General features: G+C 39.1%; 1 long non-coding RNA gene across 3 annotated transcripts in view; it reads left to right on the top strand.

Moving 5' to 3' along the window:
- The window catches only part of LOC149126545 (uncharacterized), a 117672-nt gene that overhangs the window by 39765 nt on the left and 57249 nt on the right, over window positions 1-20658 (top strand). The window contains exon 2 of one of the 3 annotated variants that reach the window (XR_016233423.1): window positions 5010-5080. The exons of the other annotated variants lie outside the window; for them this stretch is intronic. This is a non-coding gene — a long non-coding RNA (uncharacterized LOC149126545). The remainder of the gene's footprint in view (window positions 1-5009; window positions 5081-20658) is intronic. 3 annotated transcript variants of the gene reach the window in all.

Below are 20658 nucleotides of genomic sequence, written 5' to 3' on the forward strand. Positions count from 1 at the left end.
GGTAGAGTTATAGACTGTGAGAGAGAGAGACAGAGAGAAAGGTCTTTTTTCTGTTGATTCACCCCCTAAATGGCCACTATGCTGGAACTGCGCTGATCCAAAGCCAGGAGCCAGGTGCTTCTTCCTGGTCTCCCCTGCAGATGCAGGGACCCAAGCACCTGGGCCATCCTCCACTGCACTCCCGGGCCACAGCAGAGAGCTGGCCTGGAAGAGGGGCAACCAGGATTAGAAACTGGCGCCCATATAGGACGCCGGCACCACAGGCGGAGGATTAACCAAGTGAGCCGTGGCTCTGGCCCCAAAAGCTTTTATTATTAATGTACCTATTCATATGATCCTGCGGGGGAAACAGGACACACAGCAGACTCATAGAATGGTAGCACTCTTGCCTCAGAATCAACCCTTGGGACATTCAGATCTGGCTAAAAGGTCCATGAGAGTCTCACAGGCATGGAAAGCCATGACATGGTGGCAAAAAAACAATGTAAATGAAAGATCCTGGTGAACAAGACCCCAGCAGAAGGAACAGGCCATCAAGGAGAGAGGCGCCTTCTCTGAAGGGAGGAAGGAACCTCCACTGTGATACGGTCTTGACTAAACAAGTTCAGAGTCGGTGAACTCAAGGGGCTTCCATAGCCTAGACAGCTCATGGCAAGAGTCTTGGGTGATTGCTGACGTCATAAATAAGAGTGCCAATTGTTAAATCAACAACGGGAGTCGAGCCGGCGCCGTGGCTCAATAGGCTAATCCTCCACCTTGCGGCGCCGGCACACCGGGTTCTAGTCCCGGTTGGGGCACCGGATTCTGTCCCGGTTGCCCCTCTTCCAGGCCAGCTCTCTGCTATGGCCAGGGAGTGCAGTGGAGGATGGCCCAGGTGCTTGGGCCCTGCACCCCATGGGAGACCAGGAAAAAGCACCTGGCTCCTGGCTCCTGCCAGGATCAGCGCGGTGCGCCGGCTGCAGCGGCGGCCATTGGAGGGTGAACCAACGGCAAAGGAAGACCTTTCTCTCTCTGTCTCTCTCTCTCACTGTCCACTCTGCCTGTCAAAAAAAAAAAAAAAAAAAAAAAAAAAAATCAACAACGGGAGTCACTGGGTACATGCTCCCCACGTAGGATCTCTGTCCTTAATGTGTTCTACTATGAAACTTAAAAACAACACTACTAGTCGAACAATACCTATACCTTGTGAGGTTGTGTGAGTGCAGCCTGTTGAAATCCTTGCTTGGTATATACTAAGTTGATCTTCAGTATATGAAGGTAATTGAAAATGAAACTTGATGAAGGGCGGGATGGGAGAGGGAGTGGGAGAGGGGAGGGCCACGGGAGGGAGGGAGGTTGAGGTGGGGAAGCCACAACAATACAAAAGTTGCACTTTCTAAATTCACATTTATTAAATAAAAAAATAACTGTATAACAAACAAACAAAAAAGAAAAAGAAAAAAAAAAGAGCTTAATACTTTACCCTTTTAGTATTTTTTATGTTCTACTTAAAACTATTGGTTCAACTCTGTAATTAATACACAATTACTCTTAGGTGTTTAATTAATGCTATAACTAGTACTCAAATAGTATTTTACACTTTGTGTTTCTGTGTGGGTGCAAACTGTTGAAATCTTTACTTAATATATGCTAAATTGATCTTCTGTATATAAAGATAATTGAAAATTAATCTTGATGTGAATGGAAGGGGAGAGGGAGTGGGAGAGGGGAGTGTTGTGGGTGGGAGGGAAGTTGTGGGGGGGGGGGAAGCTATTGTAATCCATAAGCTGTACTTTGGAAATTTATGTTCATTAAATAAAATTAAAAAAAGTACCTATTCATAAACACTATGTGCTGTTGTTTATTGTATTCAACTTTTCATAATTTTACCACATTAAAAAACAGACTTTTTATTTATGTATTTATTTATTTATTTAAAAGGCAGAGTTACAGAGAGAGAGAGACAGAAGGAGAGACAGGGAGAAGAGCTCTTCCATCTGCTGATTCACTCTGCCCATAGATGGCTGCAACAGCTACGGCTTGACCAGGATAAGCCAGGAGACTGGAACTCCATTGAGTCTACCATGTGGGAGGCAGGGGCCTGATACTTGGGCTGTGGTCTGCTACTTTTCCAGGTGTATTACCAAGAAGCTGTATTGGAAGTGGAACAGCCAGGACTTGAACCAGCACCCATAAGGGGTATTGGCATCACAGCTTGACCCATTATGCCACAACTCTGGCCCCCATTTCATGTTTCTGAAACACAATACTTAATTGTTTACATTTATCATGTTGATGCATCTAGATTATGCATGTTAATGCTACTGTATAGTATACTACATTGTTTGACTATACCAGAGAGTATTCATTCGCGTTTCTGAATGGTAATTGGTTTGTTACTGCCTTTCTGATATTACAAAGAGGGCTTTACTGAACTCTCCTGTACATGTCTCCTTATGCACATGCTTAAGAGTTCTTGAAAGGTATTTGCAGAATTTCTGTGGCTTAGAGTGCGTGTGTCTTCAAAACTACTTGTTATTGCTAAATAGCAAGTAAGAAAGTATAAATTTATAATGGAACTATATTGTGTATGTGTGTGTATGTGTGTGACTTTTTACTTATCATTCCAGTATTTGGACGTCAGAAAGTGGATGTTTGCAGTGGTTGTTGGTACAGCAGTAAAGGTCAAGTGTCAATAAAGTTGAGGTGATATCAAAGGATATGAGGACACGAATAGAAAGGTAGATTGAAAGGAATTGAAGGTTCAAGGGGTTGAAGATTTCAATGTGGACAAAAGTAAACATACAAGAGAAGAAAAGTTCTAAGGCTAAGATATGGTTAGCATGTGCAATGTTGATGTTCAAAATTTGGATTGTACATTAGTTTTAGGCATTTCAAGCTACAGGTTTGTAGAGCAGAAATAAAGTGGAGATGAAGTGAATTGACCAGTACCTAAACAGAACTGGTAAGATGAAGTGTTAAACCTATCACCTACAACTGCCATTAAATTTGTCCAGGATAACAGTGGAACTTCACCCCCAGATAATGCCACACATTTTAAAGGGTCTTTTTCTGCCAGGTAGCAGATGGGATGCAGACCCTGAAAGCTTAATACAGCAATGTGTGATCTTTGCCTGAAAAAATTGGGAGCAGTCTTCATTTTGGCAGAGAGAAGGCTTTGGAATAGGAGTGTTTGGAATTAAGAAGAAGGTGCTAAAGTTGCGATGGTTATCACATATGCTCAGTCTGATAAGTGGTCAAGGCTGACTTGGAACAGATGGCAAGGAGGAAGGGACTGAAAATAACAATTCATGTCACATTTTCCTCTTTGATTTGATGTTTTGGGATCAGTTTGGAACAGTTGCTCAGTTGGGATCTCCATGACACATTTCTGTGCTTGTGAACACATCCCACCCAGAAGTGACTGATGCTGCTAGTAGACAGAGAAGCTAGAAAAGATGAGAAATGAACAATTTTTTGAGGACAGAACTCCCAAATATTCTTTAGTCCTGCTTGCTAATCCCCATACAAGATGAAAATCAGTTCCCAGCCTGGAGTAATGGTAAAGGCATGAGGCCATACAGTGCCTGAGCATTTGAAAATTGAATTTACCAGGCAGTTTGATAAACTGAACAGCTCAAAAATGTCATTTTAATTAAAAAGCAATACAGGAATGATGAATCTTGTGATACTTAAAATGGTTGATAATTCCAGGCAGATACTCTGGAATGATATGGAATTATAGCTGCATCACTCCTGCCTCTTTATATTGCCTTTGAATCTTTCTTCTTTCTGTTCAGGCCAGTTGTGTCACAGGTCCTATCTCTCATGTTTCTGCAGTGTAGGCTTGATTGAATATAGACCAATTATTCCATCATTTCTTCTTGTTTGAAAATGGAGCAACATAAAAAAGTTGCCTTACACCTAGTTAGAGAATCTGGATATGTTGATTAGCTTATTGTCTGAGGGAACAGATCAGCTTCTCATTTGGTTGCTTGGCTAGAATCTGAACTCTTTCTTTGCCTGTTAAATAGATAAAATATTTTTTAAAAAAGAAAAGTTACCTGTAAATTGCACCTCTTCAAAAAACAATTAAACCAGTAAGTTTTCTGAATTCCTTTTCTTTTTCCTACAACAGAAACAACTTAAATTCTTCTATTCTTCCAGAGATTTTGAGGAGTAGGTGTTCGACCTGGTTTTAAGAATATAGCCCACATCCCATTTCAGAATAACTGAATTTGAGTACCAATTACAGCTCCCAATTCCAGTTTCCTGATGATGAACACCCTTGGTAGGCAGCAAATGATGGCTCATATACTTGGGACTCTGCTTCCCCTATGGGAAACCTGGATTGGGTTCCCAGCTCCCAGCATTGGTACAGCTGAGCCCTGGCCATTGTGGGCATTTGGTGAGTGAATCAGTAAATAGGAGATCTCCATCTGTTTGTCTCTCTCTGTCTCTGTCTCTACCTCTCAAATAAATAAGTAAAGTTGAAAGTTTTTTTGGATTAATTTGTGTATACTTAAATAAAGTTTTTGGGAACAGAGTATGTGCTACTTGCTAGGGGGTGAAAAATAAAGATAAAGCCACATTCTGACAAAAGGAGTTGCTCATTTTTTTTTTTTTTTGACAGGCAGAGTGGACAGTGAGAGAGAGAGACAGAGAGACAGGTCTTCCTTTGCCGTTGGTTCACCCTCCAATGGCCGCCACGGCCGGCCGGCACACCGTGCTGATCCGAAGGCAGGAGCCAGGTGCTTCTCCTGGTCTCCCATGGGGTGCAGGGCCCAAGCACTTGGGTCATCCTCCACTGCACTCCCTGTCCACAGCAGAGAGCTGGCCTGCCTGGAAGAGGGGCAACCAGGACAGAATCCGGTGCCCTGACGGGGACTAGAGCCCAGTGTGCCGGCTGCCGCAGGTGGAGGATTAGCCTAGTGAGCCGTGACGCTGGCCAAGTTGCTCATCTTAAAGGAAGAGCACCGGGGCCATGCCTCTTCTCTCCGCTAATGTCCCTCCTGTATCCTCACTTCCAGAGCATTTATTTAAAATGAAGACAAAGAAGAGGTATAACATGGAGAGAGAGGCCAAATTTCCCCAATGCAAGGTAGGCCTGACACCCCAGCACTTATCTGAATGTTGAAGGCCCAAGTATACACCATGTTGTTGATAATCTTCAAATTTCTCTAAATCTGTCTCAGATCTTGAGATAGAAGAGGAGCAAAAGCAGAGAAAGTGTGCTCCTTGAAGATTCTAGCTAAGGATGAGGCTCTTTCATTCATATTGAAGAATGTGCAAGGACACCGTGTTTATGGAGAAGCCTCATATAAAAAGTTGCCTAATCTTATTTTTATAATTTTTTAAAGGTTTATATATTTATTTGAAAGGCAAAGTTACAGAGAGAGAGAGAGAGAGCTTCTATCCACTGGTACACTCTCCAGATGACTGCAACGCCTGGAGCTGCGCTGACCCAAAGCCAGGAGCCAGGAGCTTCCTCAGGGTCCCCTACGTGGGTGCAGGGACCCAAGGATTTGGGCCATCCTCTACTGCTTTCCCAGTCCACAGCAGAAAGCTGGATCAGAGGTGGAGCAGCCGGGACTAGGACCAGTGCCCATAAGGGATGCCAGGACTGCAGGCAGCGGCTCTACCCGCTACGCCACAGAGCTGGCCCCTATAATGTTTTTTAATTGTAACACCAAATCATCCAGTTTTAGTGAGCTACTCTTTGCATTAATGATTATTTTGGCTACTAAAATAATTTATTAAGTTTGTGATGAATGAAATGGTTTCATAGAGTGTTGTTGGTGTAGAGCATTCAGGGTTAAGGAAGCAAGAATTCTTTCCCACTCTACTTTTAACCCATGGCCTAAAAGGTTAAGATTTAAGAAGACTGAAACTCAAAGACTTGACCTCTAATAATCTTTACAAAGACCTTAAAAGACTAAGCATAAGTGATTAGAGACACATGGAATTCATTCTCAAAGAAATAGGTCTTGATTCCAAATCTAAAGTAATTGAAATAAATACACTTTAAATTCCAAGAAGTTCAAAATAGCAAGATATTAAGTCCAAAATGTTTGTTGAACTAGTCTTTCTTTTCTACTTTTACTTATACCCAACATGTCTTCTCTCATACAACTTGTCCATTGCCCAAATTTCAAAGGAAAGAATGGGCAAAAACAATGGGGCAAGCCTCTGCTAAAATATTATCCAAAGAATGCGATGAAACTAATGAACGATTTGTGAAAGCTTTTGTGGCATTATAAAGAGAAAAAAAATTAAAGAAGCTGATGGTGGTAATCTGGTAAGGGGGTGGGGTTTTTAAGTGCTTTTCTTTTTTTCTTGGATTCTCAGTCACTATGTAACTTCTCTTCATGTCACAGAAGTCAAAGGACTTTTTTGAAGCTGGCATTGTGGTGTAGTAGTTTAAGCCTCTCCCTGCAGTGCCAGCATCCCATATGGGTGCCAGTTCGAGTCCCAGCTGCTCCAGTTCTGCTTTAGCACCATGTTAATGAGCCTGGGAAAGCAATAGGAGATGGCCCAAGTGTTGTGCCTCTACACCCACGTGGGAGACCTGGAAGAAGCTCATGCCTCCTGGCTTTGGCCTGACCCAGACCTGACTATTGTAGCCATTTGGGGAGTGAAACAATGGATGGAAGAGTCTCTCCCTCTTTCACCTTCTCTCTCTGTATCTCTGCCTTTTAGTTTGATAAATTCAGTGGGGAGAAAATATGATCATTGACTTCCCTGTTGTGTGACTTCATAGAAAGTAGTTGTGGAAGTACCTTCAGAGATGCTTCTCCTGCCCATAAAATTTTAAAATAGAGGGTGAGAGTAATATGAAAATAAAAAAGCCCTTATTAGTGTACATTATTTACTGAATACAGAAGGTTGAAATTCTTACTTTATAAAATACTGACCTAGTTATCCCCATCTGTCATTGCTGCCTTTAGTCTGTTCAGCAAATTGATATTATAATTTTTACCCTTACCTACGTGTTTTCTTGTTTCTGAAGATGAAAAGAAATGTTAGCATTAGTCACAAATTCTGATAACATCTTGGGCATTTTAGTGTTAAAGTTTTAAGTCATCATAATGACCAATTATCAGTGACTATGAGGGGTCTTTATTCACCAAAGGATTTTGTCTATTCACCTTAAAAACTGGGGAAGCAGGTGACATAATATAGTTGTGGCAGACACATGCTAAGATGACCTCCAATGAGTGATGCCCTTGTGTAATCCCTTCCCACTGAATGTTGAGTATTCTTCTTTATTATTATTTAGAAGTATTATTTACTTCTTTTTTTTTTTTTGAGATTTGATTATTCTTTACCGCCCTTGTCTCTACTCTTTTTTTTTTAAACTTTTATTTAATGCATATAAATTTCCAAAGTACGACTTATGGATTACAATGGCTTCCCCCCCATACCGTCCCTCCCACCCACAACCCTCCCCTTTCCCACTCCCTCTCCCCTTCCATTCACATCAAGATTCATTTTCGATTATCTTAATATACAGAAGATCAGCTTAGTATACATTAAGTATGGATTTCAACAGTTTGCTCCCACACAGAAACACAAAGTGAAAAATAATAGATGATTTTTTTAAATGATGATGAAATCAGAGCAGACCTATTGTCATGTTTAATCCCAGTGAGAGTCAAGTTGGGAATTGATAATTTCTTTCTTTTTTTTTTTTTTACAGAGGATCAGTTTAGTATGCATTAAGTAAGGATTTCAACAGTTTGCACCCCCATAGAAACACAAAGTGAAATATATTGTTTGAGTACTCGTTATAGCATTAAATCTCAATGTACAGCACATTAAGGATAGAGATCCTACATGAGGAGTAAGTGCACAGTGACTCTTGTTGTTGACTTTACCAATTGACACTCCTGTCTATGGCATCAGTAATCTCCCTATGCTCCAGTCATGAGTTTCCAAGGCTATGGAAGCCCTCTAAGTTCTCCGACTCTTATCTGCCCTAAAGGCATTCGGAGCTGGCTGAAAAGCTCATGAGAGTATTTCAGGCATGGAAAGCCAAGACACTCTGGCAAAAGATCTCTGCGAGTGAGATCCCAGTGGAAAGAACAGGTCATCAAAGAAGGAGGTACCTTTCTCTGAAGGGAGGAGAGAACCTCCACTTTGACTAGGACCTTGTCTAAACAAGAAGTATTATTTACTTCTAACCAATAGCAATTGGATGTCATTTCCATGAACATGTTAGGTATGGAATTCTCTTTGTTAGCAGATTGAAGTGACAGAGAGTCTCTTGAGGACCCTGAAGAAATAAGATGCCAAGTTGGATGAGGGAATCTGAGAGAGTCACAAGGCAGGGGACTGTGAGTGTCTTCTAGGACCTGAGGGCAACTTTCAGCCAACTGCTAATAAGAAGTTGGAACCCTCAGTTGTCTAACACAAGGAAATGAGTTCTGCCAACAATTTGAAGTAACTTGGAGATGGATTCTTCCCAGGTTGAGCTTCTAGATGTTAGACACTGAAGAAAGAACTAGGTTAAGTAGCATTTGGACTCCTGCCTACAGCACTGTGACATAATTAACTGTAAGTTGTTCTAAGCTTCTAATTTGGTGGTTGTTTGTTATGTATCATAGAAAACTGATGTAGTAGTTGATTTGCTTCAGCTACTCTTCCCAAAGATAGGCTACTCTATCACTTTTTTCTCTTGATTATCTCAGAAGATCTTGCCATTTCTTTGAGAATATGAAAAAAAACCTTATGGAAATTAGGTTGCAAAAAATAGCAGAAACATTTTTAGTAGATTTCCTTAAAAGTGGAAACCCATATTAGAAAAATTCATTAAGAAACTGAAATAATTAAGTTATACTGATTTTAGTTTGGGACAAATGAAAAGAAGTCATTTATATGAGGTTATGTGTTTTTTTTTTTTTTTTTTTTTTTTTTTTTTTTTTTTTTTTCAGGCAGAGTGGACAGTGAGAGAGAGAGAGACAGAGAGAAAGGTCTTTCTTTTGCTGTTGGTTCACCCTCCAATGGCCGCCGCGGCCGGCGTGCTGCGGCCGGCGCACCGCGCTGATCCGAAGGCAGGAGCCAGGTGCTTCTCCTGGTCTCTCATGGGGTGCAGGGCCCAAGGACCTGGGCCATCCTCCACTGCACTCCCTGGCCACAGCAGAGAGCTGGCCTGGAAGAGGGGCAACCGGGACAGAATCCGGCGCCCCGACCGGGACTAGAACCTGGTGTGCCGGCGCCGCCAGGTGGAGGATTAGCCTGGTGAGCCACGATGCCAGCCTTATATGTGGTATTAAACTAAGGTTTAGAAAACTAGAAAATTTCAATAATCATTTTTAAAAATCAGCACATATTCTATATAAGTAAAATTATAAACCCAACTAAATGTACAAACATCCAGTCCATGATAGTTCCCAGTGATGAGGACTTTTTTTCATTTTCATAAATCATCTTAATAGTCCATTCACGGCATGATATTTATTTCATGGATATTCGTGGAGCATAGCTGACCATACCTACATCTTGAAACCTGTTGAATTTGACTTTGGCTCCCTTGGAGTCAACATTCTATATTCTTCTTTATTTTAGCTTCTAAAACTTTTTATTTTCTTCCTCCCTTCCTACTAACCACAGCTCTGATAAGGTGTTCTCATATCAAATGTGCAAATTGTCAGATTCAAGTCAACTCTTGGTGTTAAACCTTAACAAACAGAGCTAGAGGGAGATTATGAAGGGAAGGCTCTCATTACCTATTAACAGGAAATACTGCAAGAAATTCCGTGAAACCACAACCTTGCACAAAAGCCACCACAATCTTACACAGAATGCACAGGCTGAGTGTACCCTATCCAAAAATGTTGGGCACCAGAAATGTTTCAGATTTCAAAATTTTCAGGTTTTGAAATAGCTTCCAGGTAGTGAAATATTTTAGGGATGGGATCCAAATCTAATTCATTTATATTTCTTATGTACCTTATACAACTAGAGTGAAGGTCATTTGTGTAATAATAATGGTGAACCTGTGTTTTGGCTACAACCTATCACATAAGATCAGGTGTGGAACTTTCCTCTTGTGGTATCATGTGGCTACTTTAAAAGTTTCAGGTTTTAGAGCATTTTAAATTTCTACCTTTCAGATTAGGAATACCCAATTTGTACTTTTGTAGGGACATTTGTCCAACAGCCCAGTTTTGGGCTGACATCATCGTTGTTATTAAACCTTGTAGCCAAGGAGTATTGCTTTGAAATGATTTGTGTGACTCTCAATTTTGCATTTAAAATGACCCTTTGCCTCAACTTCATTGAGTTCATACGTACTTGACTGTCACCTGCACATTTCTGTTGCAATGCTACTTCAGAACAAATTGTTAGTTTTTAAAAAATCTCTGTTATTTAGATGGAAAAAAGGAATTCAGGATTTTTTTTAAAAAAAGATTTACTGATTTACTTGAAAGGCAGAGTTACAGAGAGAGTGAGGAAAGGAGAGAGAACTCCCACTTGCTGGTCCATTCCCCAAATGTCCACAGGTCAAAGCCAGGAGGGAGCCAGGAAGTTTTTCCCGGTCTTCCTCATGAGTGCAGAGGCCCAAGTACTTGGGCCTTCTTCTGCTGCTTTCCCAGGCTAGATTGGAAGTGGAGCAGCTAAGACTTGAACCTCGTGTCCTTTTAGGATGCCTGTGTTACAGTGGTTGCTTATCCCACGACACCACCACACTGGCCCTGAAATTCAGAATTTTAAGTCAGAACTTTATGTGTTTTGGAATAACTTGAGTTTTTAAGCCTTTTCTCATCCATTTATTCATCTCATGCATTTTCCCTTGAATATTATCTAGATATCAATATATTAGGTGCTGGAAATATGTAATGGGAGCAAAATATACATTGTCTGTGTTTATATTTTGTTTACCATCTAGTGAAGAATGGGGACATTAATCAAATAATCTCAGGAATTCTACTCACTGAACAATACAAATTGATGTGTTTTTAGCCTCCTTTACATTGTTGATATTACAATATTTAATGGCCTAGAGACCTACTCTTGCTCCAAGGAGACCTACATTTTGGAGGACACACACACTGCAATTACTACACAATAAATAGATGGTTAAAAAGAACCTCTTATTCTTTATACGATCATTATACTTTCTGATCACTTCAGAAATTTTGGCAATGAAAGCGCACTCTGTTTCAGAGAGAAGGCATTGGGCAGCAGAAAGAAGAGTTGGCTTGGATAGCTCCTTGTTTATAGCAATGGAGAAAATTTCAATGATGAAAGAGACTGAACAGCAACACTTTCATCATGGTAGGCGCCTAGTTCTCCTGAATGAGCACCCTAGAAAGAGGAACAGTTCTTAAAGCAGGCGAGGTGGCTCATTAGGAATGGTATCTGAAATTAGTTTAGAAAAGAGTAGAGAAATTGGACAATGACCCAGAACCTAGGGACAAGGTGACCCAAAGGAAGGGGTGGGGGGATGGAAACAGTGTTTACAGCTTATCCATTGAACACAAGATATGAAAGAATGTCATTGATAGGATGAACAGCTGGCATTCTCTTCACAGCTTTTGTTCTTTTTAAAAATTCTTTCCATTTTCATTCTTGTCATCTCATAAATGCTTATTTTTTAATTCTCTATACATTTTTTGGTCTTTTTGTTATTTCTGCATTTACTTACTCACTCATTTACCTTTGGGATAGCCTGTTAACAAACTAAAATTAGCAGGTAATTGAAAAATTAACCTATTGCATCCAGGATTCTTTGGTGTGTAATTAATGTGGGAAGTGCTGAAAATGCCCTGAGGTACTTTTCTGATAGTGGTCTATTAAAATGTTTAAGCAATAAAAGTGAAATCAGTTACCCTACACACAAATAATTTTCCTTCCTATTTTTTTTGCATATTTGACCTATTCGTCCAACTTGTATTTTTATGCCATTGGAAAAGAACAGAGTATTAATATTTAACACATAAAAACATAACTTAGTAACATTTATTGAAAACCTTACTTTGTGAAGCATGCCTTTTTCATACATATAGCTTCAAAAACTTATTAGAAGGAAGTTCAATTAGGCTATTGTTGTTTAGATTAAAATAATACATACAACTGTAAAAATGTTGAGTTAGAAACTAATTTTATATTTCAAGGTACTGTGTTTTACACTTCATTAGAATCTTGAATTTGAGAGCACAATAATATTTTTTAACCTATACCTGTGATTCACTCAACCAATATTTATATACTTGCAACAAGAAAGTCACAGAGACAGGCCTGTGGTAGAAATGATGAGAAAGCCCTCTCTCTATTCCCTTGGAAATCACAATCCACCAGAGTTGATGAGGTTTATGTACACATAAGTAGACCTAATGCAGAATCTGATAAATGCCACAAGGAAGGTTCAAACTGAGTGCCCTGGAGGTTACAAAAAAGAACCTGGTTTCAGTGTCTACACAAAGTGGGTATCCGAGCCTGGTCTTGAAGCATGGACAGGTGGACAGCAGCACAGACAGTCCCAGCTGCTCCACTTCTGATCCAGCTCTCTGCTATGGCCTGGGAAAGCAGTAGAAGATGCCTCAAGTCCTTGGGCCCCTGCACCCTCCTGGGAGACCCGGGAGAAGCCCCTGGCTCCTGGCTTCGGATCAGCACAGCTCCGGCCATTGTGGCCAACTGGGGAGTGAACCAGCAGATGGAAGACCTCTCTCTCTCTCTCTGCCTCTCCTCTCTCTATCTAACTCTGACTTTAAAATAAATAAATTTTTTTTTAAAAAGAGTTTGGGTTTTGTTTGCTACACTGTGGGGATTCACTGATTATGTTTTTCATCAGAGGAGTGGTAGAATTAGAACAGTGACTGAGGAACAGGAGCAGGGAAGACATCTACATGATGGTAGCGGGGAAAAGCCTAGGGATAGGTAAGCAGCTAGAGACAATGACGGGGCCAGGGAGAGAGAGAGGTGTCATTTATGATGGAGAGGGTCAGAGTAGGAGATCCATAGGACTTGGCATCTGAGGGGATTGAGGCAGAGACTGAGGGAGTTGAGGATGGAAGGGTTTTGACAAAAGCTCAGCAGAAGTGCATCTATGGGAAAGATGATTTCAATTTTTGTCAGTAAAATAATTGGTCTTTATTTTTTCTGTACCAAAATATTATATTTTGTTATGATTTAAAAACAGAGAGAGTGACATTACTTTTCTTCCAGTTAAAAGTGTCAAATTGGAATTGTATAAAAAGCATTGTGGATGATGCTATGTTTATTAAAAACGCCAAGAAGTGGAGCAGAATGGCCATTTTTCTGGGAACCTCCTTGAATAATGAACCAGCTGGCTCCTCTCTAGATCTCAGTTTGAAGGGTTCATCCTCAAAGGCAACCTCACTGAAGCAGACCTTGCTGTTTTTGAGGTGTAGCTTCAATGTCACTTGTCACACTTCATTTAGAGATAGATATATAATGGTATTGTTAATATCCATCTAAATTTCTACTGAAAGTCAATGGGTAAGAACTGTAATTTTAATTTTCAGAAAATTCTAAAATGTCACCAATGTAGGCTTAAAATATAACATATGCTTGCATGCAATAGAATAAATGAACACTATATGGGTGTGGTTGTTGTGACCAAGGACATTTTTGTAGTTCAGATGAAGATGTAGTTTATTGAACCTTTAATGTAACATTGGAAACCACATGGATATTTACAGATTAATCAGAGAGGTGACAGTATAAAGAATACTTCCTATCTGTGGTATTGTTTACACAAGTATGTTTTTCTGACATCCACTCTTACTTATCAAATTGCTCCTAGAATATTAGTTTGTTTGGTCAAATTTAATTCCTTTACTGAGTGATCACTCACTGTTTTTTTTCTCCTCTTCCTTTCAAAGAAAGTAGGAAAACAATTCTGCTGCTAAGTATCAGCTCTCAGTAAGGTTAGTACAGAACACAAATCTGTAGCCAGCAGACCTTGAGGTGCTGCTGAGAGATTTGAGGAGGCTACAATCCATGCATTCCCCAGGGTCATTACTGCTTGTCTTGCATTCATAACTATGTGTAGGTAGAGATAAACGTCAAATAAGCAGATATTGTTATGGCTGATAAATTAAAACACATGTCAAGTATCTTCTCAGTTGAGAGATATTTTAAAGGACACAGTATGTCATACTGCTTAGAGTGAATTTTGACTATGTGACTTTGGCAATTAAAGTGCAGCCTTTTCAAAGTAGTTGCACCTGATTATGTCCCATCAGCAGTCACCTTGCTCCATATGTATTCACTATTTTTAAGTTTTGTTGAACTTGTGGGAATAAAATGATATCTCATTGTGACTTTAATTACTAATGAAGTTCTATATCTTTTAAGATATTTTATGTGTTTATTGGTCTTTAAAAATATTCTCACCTTTGAAATGCCTGTTCATGATTTGTGTCCTTATTTTCTATTGGGCTATTTCTTACTGATTTGGGTTAGTTTGTCACAAATATTTTTGGGATGCCTCTTTCTCTTTTTTGCTTGTTTGTATTTGTTCCAAAACCTTTTCCTAGCTTGTAGCATTTAAAAAAAAGTTCGATCTGTGGTTTCTTTTGATGAAAAGAAGTTGTTAATTTTTATTTGGCTAAATTCATCAATCTTTTTCTTTATGGATGCACTGTTAGGGACCTAAGAAATCCTTTTATCTCCAGGTCTCAAATGTATTCTCCTTTTTCTTCCCTCCATAAATGTTTCAAAAACTTGTCTTCTACATTTAACTTTTAATGATCCTAGAGAATAGGCTGTGTACGCTCACCTCCGTCAGACTGTATTTTCATGCTTACACAGCAGGTGCCTTATGGTTGCCAACTACCGATGTGTAAGTTAGGTTACATTACAGCAATTCTGCCCAAATTTGGCAACCATACAAATCAGAGCCACCAACTTTTTGTCCTGGAATAGACTTTCCGGCTTAGTCCCAAAATGCAATGTGTGACTTCTTAGTATTACTCAGTATTTCAAGCACTTTTACTAAAATTATTTACTTCAATATTTCAAATACTTGCTAAAATTGCTTACTAATTTTGGATTTCAAACTACATTCTCACAACTCTGATTATTTTCATTATCTAAGTAGCTAACTTGATCTTCATTTCTTATATAGAAGAAAATGTGGCAGTTATTTAAAAAGGATGGTTCCTATTTGTGGCATTTGATAAGGGGATTGGGCAGAGGCAACACTCTGAGAGACATCACTGGGAAATGTTAGACTCCAGGAAAAGTAGCTGGTGTTGCCGAGAGGTGGGTAGCAGCTTCTGTTTCAGTTGTTGTAAAATATCTTACTTTTAGGTTATTTTTAGTGATGTAAAATTCAGCAAACAATATCTGGAGATCTCATTTTAAATATTAAAAGCCCCTTCTTACATTAATTAAGAATAAATATGCTTTAAAATTATCTGAAATTGTATGTGGTTCTTCTTCCTAAAATATCTAATTATTGAGAAATTCTCAATCCTCTTCTAAAAGGTATTAGGACAAAATTTTAAGGTTGTCTAGTCTCATTGGAAAGCTGTGGAAAATGACTGTAAGTGTTTTTTCTGTGAGAAAGTTAAATATCTGATTGTTTTTCTATTATTTCTTTAGGGAATAAAGGGATCCAAACCTACTGACTAAACTGGCAAAACTTGGATTAAATTGAAGGGGAATTATTCTATGCTTGTATTAGTCTCCTATTTCATATCTGTATAAAATTAATTAATAAACTTGCAGTATATCACAAATATGTGCCTATGAAGAGGTGGGATTGTGTCATGTGGAATTAATTATTTAGTTTCCAGAAATAGATTTAAGCTATACTAGATGTTAAAACAATTTAAGAAAGTGTCTCTGTTATTTTCTTGGGCATTAAAAAATATGGGCTGGAGATAGCAATGCCATTGAAACACTCCAGGATAGTAAATATTCAAGTGTGTCAGAATAAAAAGAGGTAGTGCAGTTAAGCTTAATCCTGGGTAATAACCATCCAGACCACTGGCCTGCTTTTGAACTGAGAACACACCTGCTTCCCTTTGCATCCTTTGCCAGAATGTGTGTAACACTTCGAGCTGGGATTTCAAGGACAGTCAATACAGATTACTGCAGAATCTCATTTCTATGACACCCTGGGTGTTCTGAGAAGAACCTGGGAAACCTATGCAATAGTTTATAGACCACTAGGACTTCCATATTAGGCTTTGCCTTGGCTCTGGGCATGATATGGGCCCCTATTGCATAATCCCTCTTGATGGAGAGGTACCTCTTGCAATGAAAGTCAAATGCATTATTTTGGCTACTCAGTCTTCCCAGCTGCCACATGTCTTATTTTATGTCTAGTGTGCAGCTGGTTACAGCTGCCTGGAGACAGTTTTATCCTTTTGGTGAAGGCCGGTGCTTCTTGAAACTCAGATCATGGATGGTGGGTGTCCCCACAATGATGCTGATGAGAGAGTCCAAGCAGCTTTGGGGCTTTGAGAGGACTCCTCTGACTGCAGAGGGATTCTGCAGCCTCAGGTTCCAACCCCGACTCAAATGCTGTATTTGGGATACTCTTCTGCTTTATTTTTCCTTTTCACATAATCTTGGTCATCTGCCTCTACCTCTGAATCCTCAAAAATGGATAGAAATGTGGATGCAGGAGGAGGCATATGATTACAGCCTTTTAGAGTAATGTCTTTGCAGAATGATTAGTATTTTGGCATGATTACAAGAGTTTGCACTCTTGAAAAGTCTTATTATACCTCTTACTTCTAAATTGTACAGAAGCTTTAGTGACAATACTGGAACATGGGATGGAAGATTTTTTGTGAATAACACAGAAATGGGTGATAAGGAGTAAGCAAATTGGCACTGAATGCATATACTTGGGCTGATTTTTGAAAAAGAAAGAAGTTGCTATCTCATTTTGAGTCTTGGGGTGTGTGTGTGTGTGTTTGTGGATGTGTGTATGTATGTGTGTGTTGCATTTATTAGAGCAGTGAGACCAAGCCTATACACCAACAAAACCTCTTTTGGGCTTTCTACATACTCTGAGGAATCTATGTCTATTAACAATGTTTCATGGTAGAGATATGCAGAGATGTTGGTTAGTCATAAAAATTGGTTGGTTAGTCACATCCTACTCATAATTCACAAATTTACTTTCAAATTTTGATTTCCTCCTTCCTTGAGATTGACTCTGTTTCCTTATAACCTCCTTTATCAGTGCTAGTTTCATTCTTGTAGCAATAAAAAGAGCCCATATCCTCTCCCATTAGGCTCTATAAACAAAGAACGTGGGGCTGGCATTGTGGGGCAGTCCACTGATTAAGCCTCTGCTTAGAACGCCCACCAAATAAGAATGTTTGTTACTGGCTCCTCCACTTCTGACCCAGCTCTCTGCTCCTGTGACTGGGAAGCAGCTGATGATGTCCTAAGTACTTGAGTCCCTGCCATCCATGTGGGAAACCACAAAGGAGTTTCTACTTCTTGGCTTTGGCCTGATGCATCCCCTGCTGTTGTGGCCATTAGGGGAATGAACCAGCAGACGGAAGATCTCTTTCCTCTCTCTCCCTCTCCCTCTGCCTTTCAAATAAATAAACACATCTTTAAAAAAAAAGAAAAGGAAAAGTATGTTATTTTAATAAAAAGGAACATTTACTGACTAGTTACTGTGTGCCAGTCTCTGTTTTCTACTTACATGCACATCTTGATCAAATCATTCGATTCTTATTAGATAACTGACTGTTACACAACTTACTCATGGCCACACAACTGGTAAGAGGCTCAGTCAGGGTTTGAACCCAGGCAGTTCCATGCCAAAGATCAGACTCATTTATCTTACCTTGCTTCTTCTTTTTCTTTCTTTCCCTGTCATACCTATTCTCTCTGGTCATTAATTACTCCTTCAATAGAGTCCTCATCAATTTTTTTGTTCACTCATGGTCATTATTATCACCTGACTTGAGGTCTTCCAATTCCAGGTTGGTTGAATTGGTGACCACTCAGTGAAGTTTTGTTTGCACAGTATTGAGCAGCAGTGACCAAGCATCGTATTCCTGCTTTGCACCAAGTTGAGTCATTAGGCCCTTGATACTCCATTTCTCTCATTGAGTGAGCCTTTGTCAAACAGTTTTCTAATTAAGAAGTGTAGTTTTCTTCTTTTCTTATCAGAGAAAATGTATTACATTCTAGAACAAGTTCTGATATTATTTTCCTTTAATTTATCACACATGGCTTAATTTATTACACATGGTTTAGCGTATATACTTTAACTGAGAGGATGTCTTGGGGTCTATTAATGACTTCGAGGAGGTAAATATCTTAGGAATTGTAATGACATGCTAAACTTAGAAAGGTCAAGGAGCAGCACACTGTAGAAAAGTACTTAACTATTCAAAGCAGTTTTAGTAATTAGAATGATAATGGCACATTTGCATGCTTTCATTTGTTTCCCTCTAATCCATTTACACAGGTTTATAATTCTTAATATAAAATTTTAGACCATGTATTCTAGCCACATGATAAAAACATTTCATCAAAATACTTTGAAGGTGGACTTGGCTCACAAAGTGACTTTTCATACGTGAAGGATAATGCTCCTTCTTATGTTAAATATTCTGCTTCTTCTCTGTATCACATTAAGGATATCTCCATTTCAATTCAGAAAGATGGAGGAAGTCCAGGTTCACCCTAGTGAGTGTTTAAGTGTGGTGTGAGGAGAATCAGGTTGAAATTTGTCAGTGGAACTAAATGCATATTAGACATTGTCTTTCTTGGGAGTAAATATTTTACTGTGTTCTCATTGGAGTGTGAATTTTGTAGGAACTATAGAATTCAGGGGTTAATTTTGTTCTTGATCTCAGTGATTAGATGTCAAGTGTAGCCTAATCAAGGAAACACACGTTCAAAGTCATGGCATCTATGATACTAGGTCAGAATACCCTTTTGTAATTCTGATATTAAAGAAGGGAAGGAGAGAGAGAGATTGAGAAGGGAGGGCTGTTGGGTGAGCCACTCCTCCAGCTTTCATTGAGCTTCTAGAAAATAAGTTTTAAAACCAATAAGGCTACACAGTCTCTGAAAAGAAACAAATGCCACCAAATAATGGTGCGCCAGTTTCTTATCAACATCGTCTTTCGTGGTTTAGAATTTTTTTCTTTCTTCACTTAATTCTGATATGCAGGCAAAATTATTCTAAGGCAGCTTGTTTTGAATATCTCTGGGGCTTTAGTGTTAAAAGATACCTTGTAGAAAAATATTCAAAAATTATTCCTTGTTTAAACAAAGTTTTTATTGTTTTCTTTACTTCCAGATTCCTCAAAATCATTACTATGACAGTGCATTGAGAATCTAGGCTCTTCAGTTTTGCTTTTTCCCATAGAAGGCTATTCTGATGTCAGTGTTACATGGGATATACTTTTATTTTTTATTTATTTATTTTATTTAGTAAACATAAATTTCCAAAGTACAGTTTATGGATTACATTGGCTTCCCCTCCCCCATTATTTCCCTCCCACTTGCACCCCTCCCATCTCCCGCTCCCTCTCCCATTCCATTCACATCAAGATTCATTTTCAATTATCTTTATATATAGAAGATCGATTCAGTATATATTAAGTAAAGATTTCATCAGTTTGCACCCACACAGAAACACAAAGTGTAAAATACTGTTTTTTTTCTTTATATACAGAACATCAATTTAGTATATATTAAGTAAAGATTTCATCAGTTTGCACTTACACAGAAACACAAAGTATAAAATACTGTTTCAGTACTAGTTATAGCATTAATTCACATTGTACAACACATTAAGGACAGATCCCACGTGAGGAGTAAGTACACAGTGACTCCTGTTGTTGACTTAACAATTTGACACTCGTGTTTATGGCGTCTTTGTTGGATAGTTGCAATATTAAAATCACATGTAGTGAATTAGTTCCAATTTGAAGGTGAAATAGGATTAGGTCCCACTCATACAAATAATAGTGTGAACTATTAATGTTTGCTAAATATTTTATAAATCACACTAGAAACTCTGCATACCAGTCATAAAATAGAGAGGGATTGCTGGTAGTTTATAATTTCACTATTCATTCTCTAAGATTCCAATAATATTTGGAAAGTGCTTTTGCTTACAAGAAAATCTAAGTTTGGTTGGCAGGCTATAAACCTTGCCTTCCTTTCTGGTCTTTCATATATTTCATGTCTTCTGAAAACTTTCAGTTTCTATTGAGTTTTTAAAAGTAATGTGTCAGGTTCTAATGCTCCTGCTGCTCTAAGGAAAAATGCTCTCACTAATAAATTATAATGAATTGGCAGTCTCAACAGGCCTGTGACCCTCAATCGGTGGGGGGTTCGAGGCTAAACTCCATTTCCCCCTCTTCTTGCTGGAGTCACTCTTCTTGTTCTAGCCTGTCCTCTTAATTTATGGGTGGGCTGCCCACAGGACAACTCACCTGCAAAAATAGTTCATGCTGGGGTGTTTATTATACTAAGTAGGTCTCATGCTGACTGAGGGTTTTTACAAGGGGATGGAGTTGCTGTCAAGATCTTCCATCATCTGAGCAAAGCTGGCACTCAAATTCTCTCATATTTCATCGCATTAAATTTAGTGGGGGTGGAACTGGGATGGATGAGAGTGGGAGAGAAGACAGTGGTGTGAAGTCTGCTTAAATATCTTGTTCAGGGGCCTCTGTAAATGTGACTTCAGTAAAATGTATCAACAGGACA

Source organism: Oryctolagus cuniculus, chromosome 5, assembly GCF_051225735.1.
Source record: "Oryctolagus cuniculus isolate XC-2025 breed Fujian yellow rabbit chromosome 5, ASM5122573v1, whole genome shotgun sequence".
In the NCBI taxonomy this organism is placed as follows: Eukaryota; Metazoa; Chordata; class Mammalia; order Lagomorpha; family Leporidae; genus Oryctolagus; species Oryctolagus cuniculus.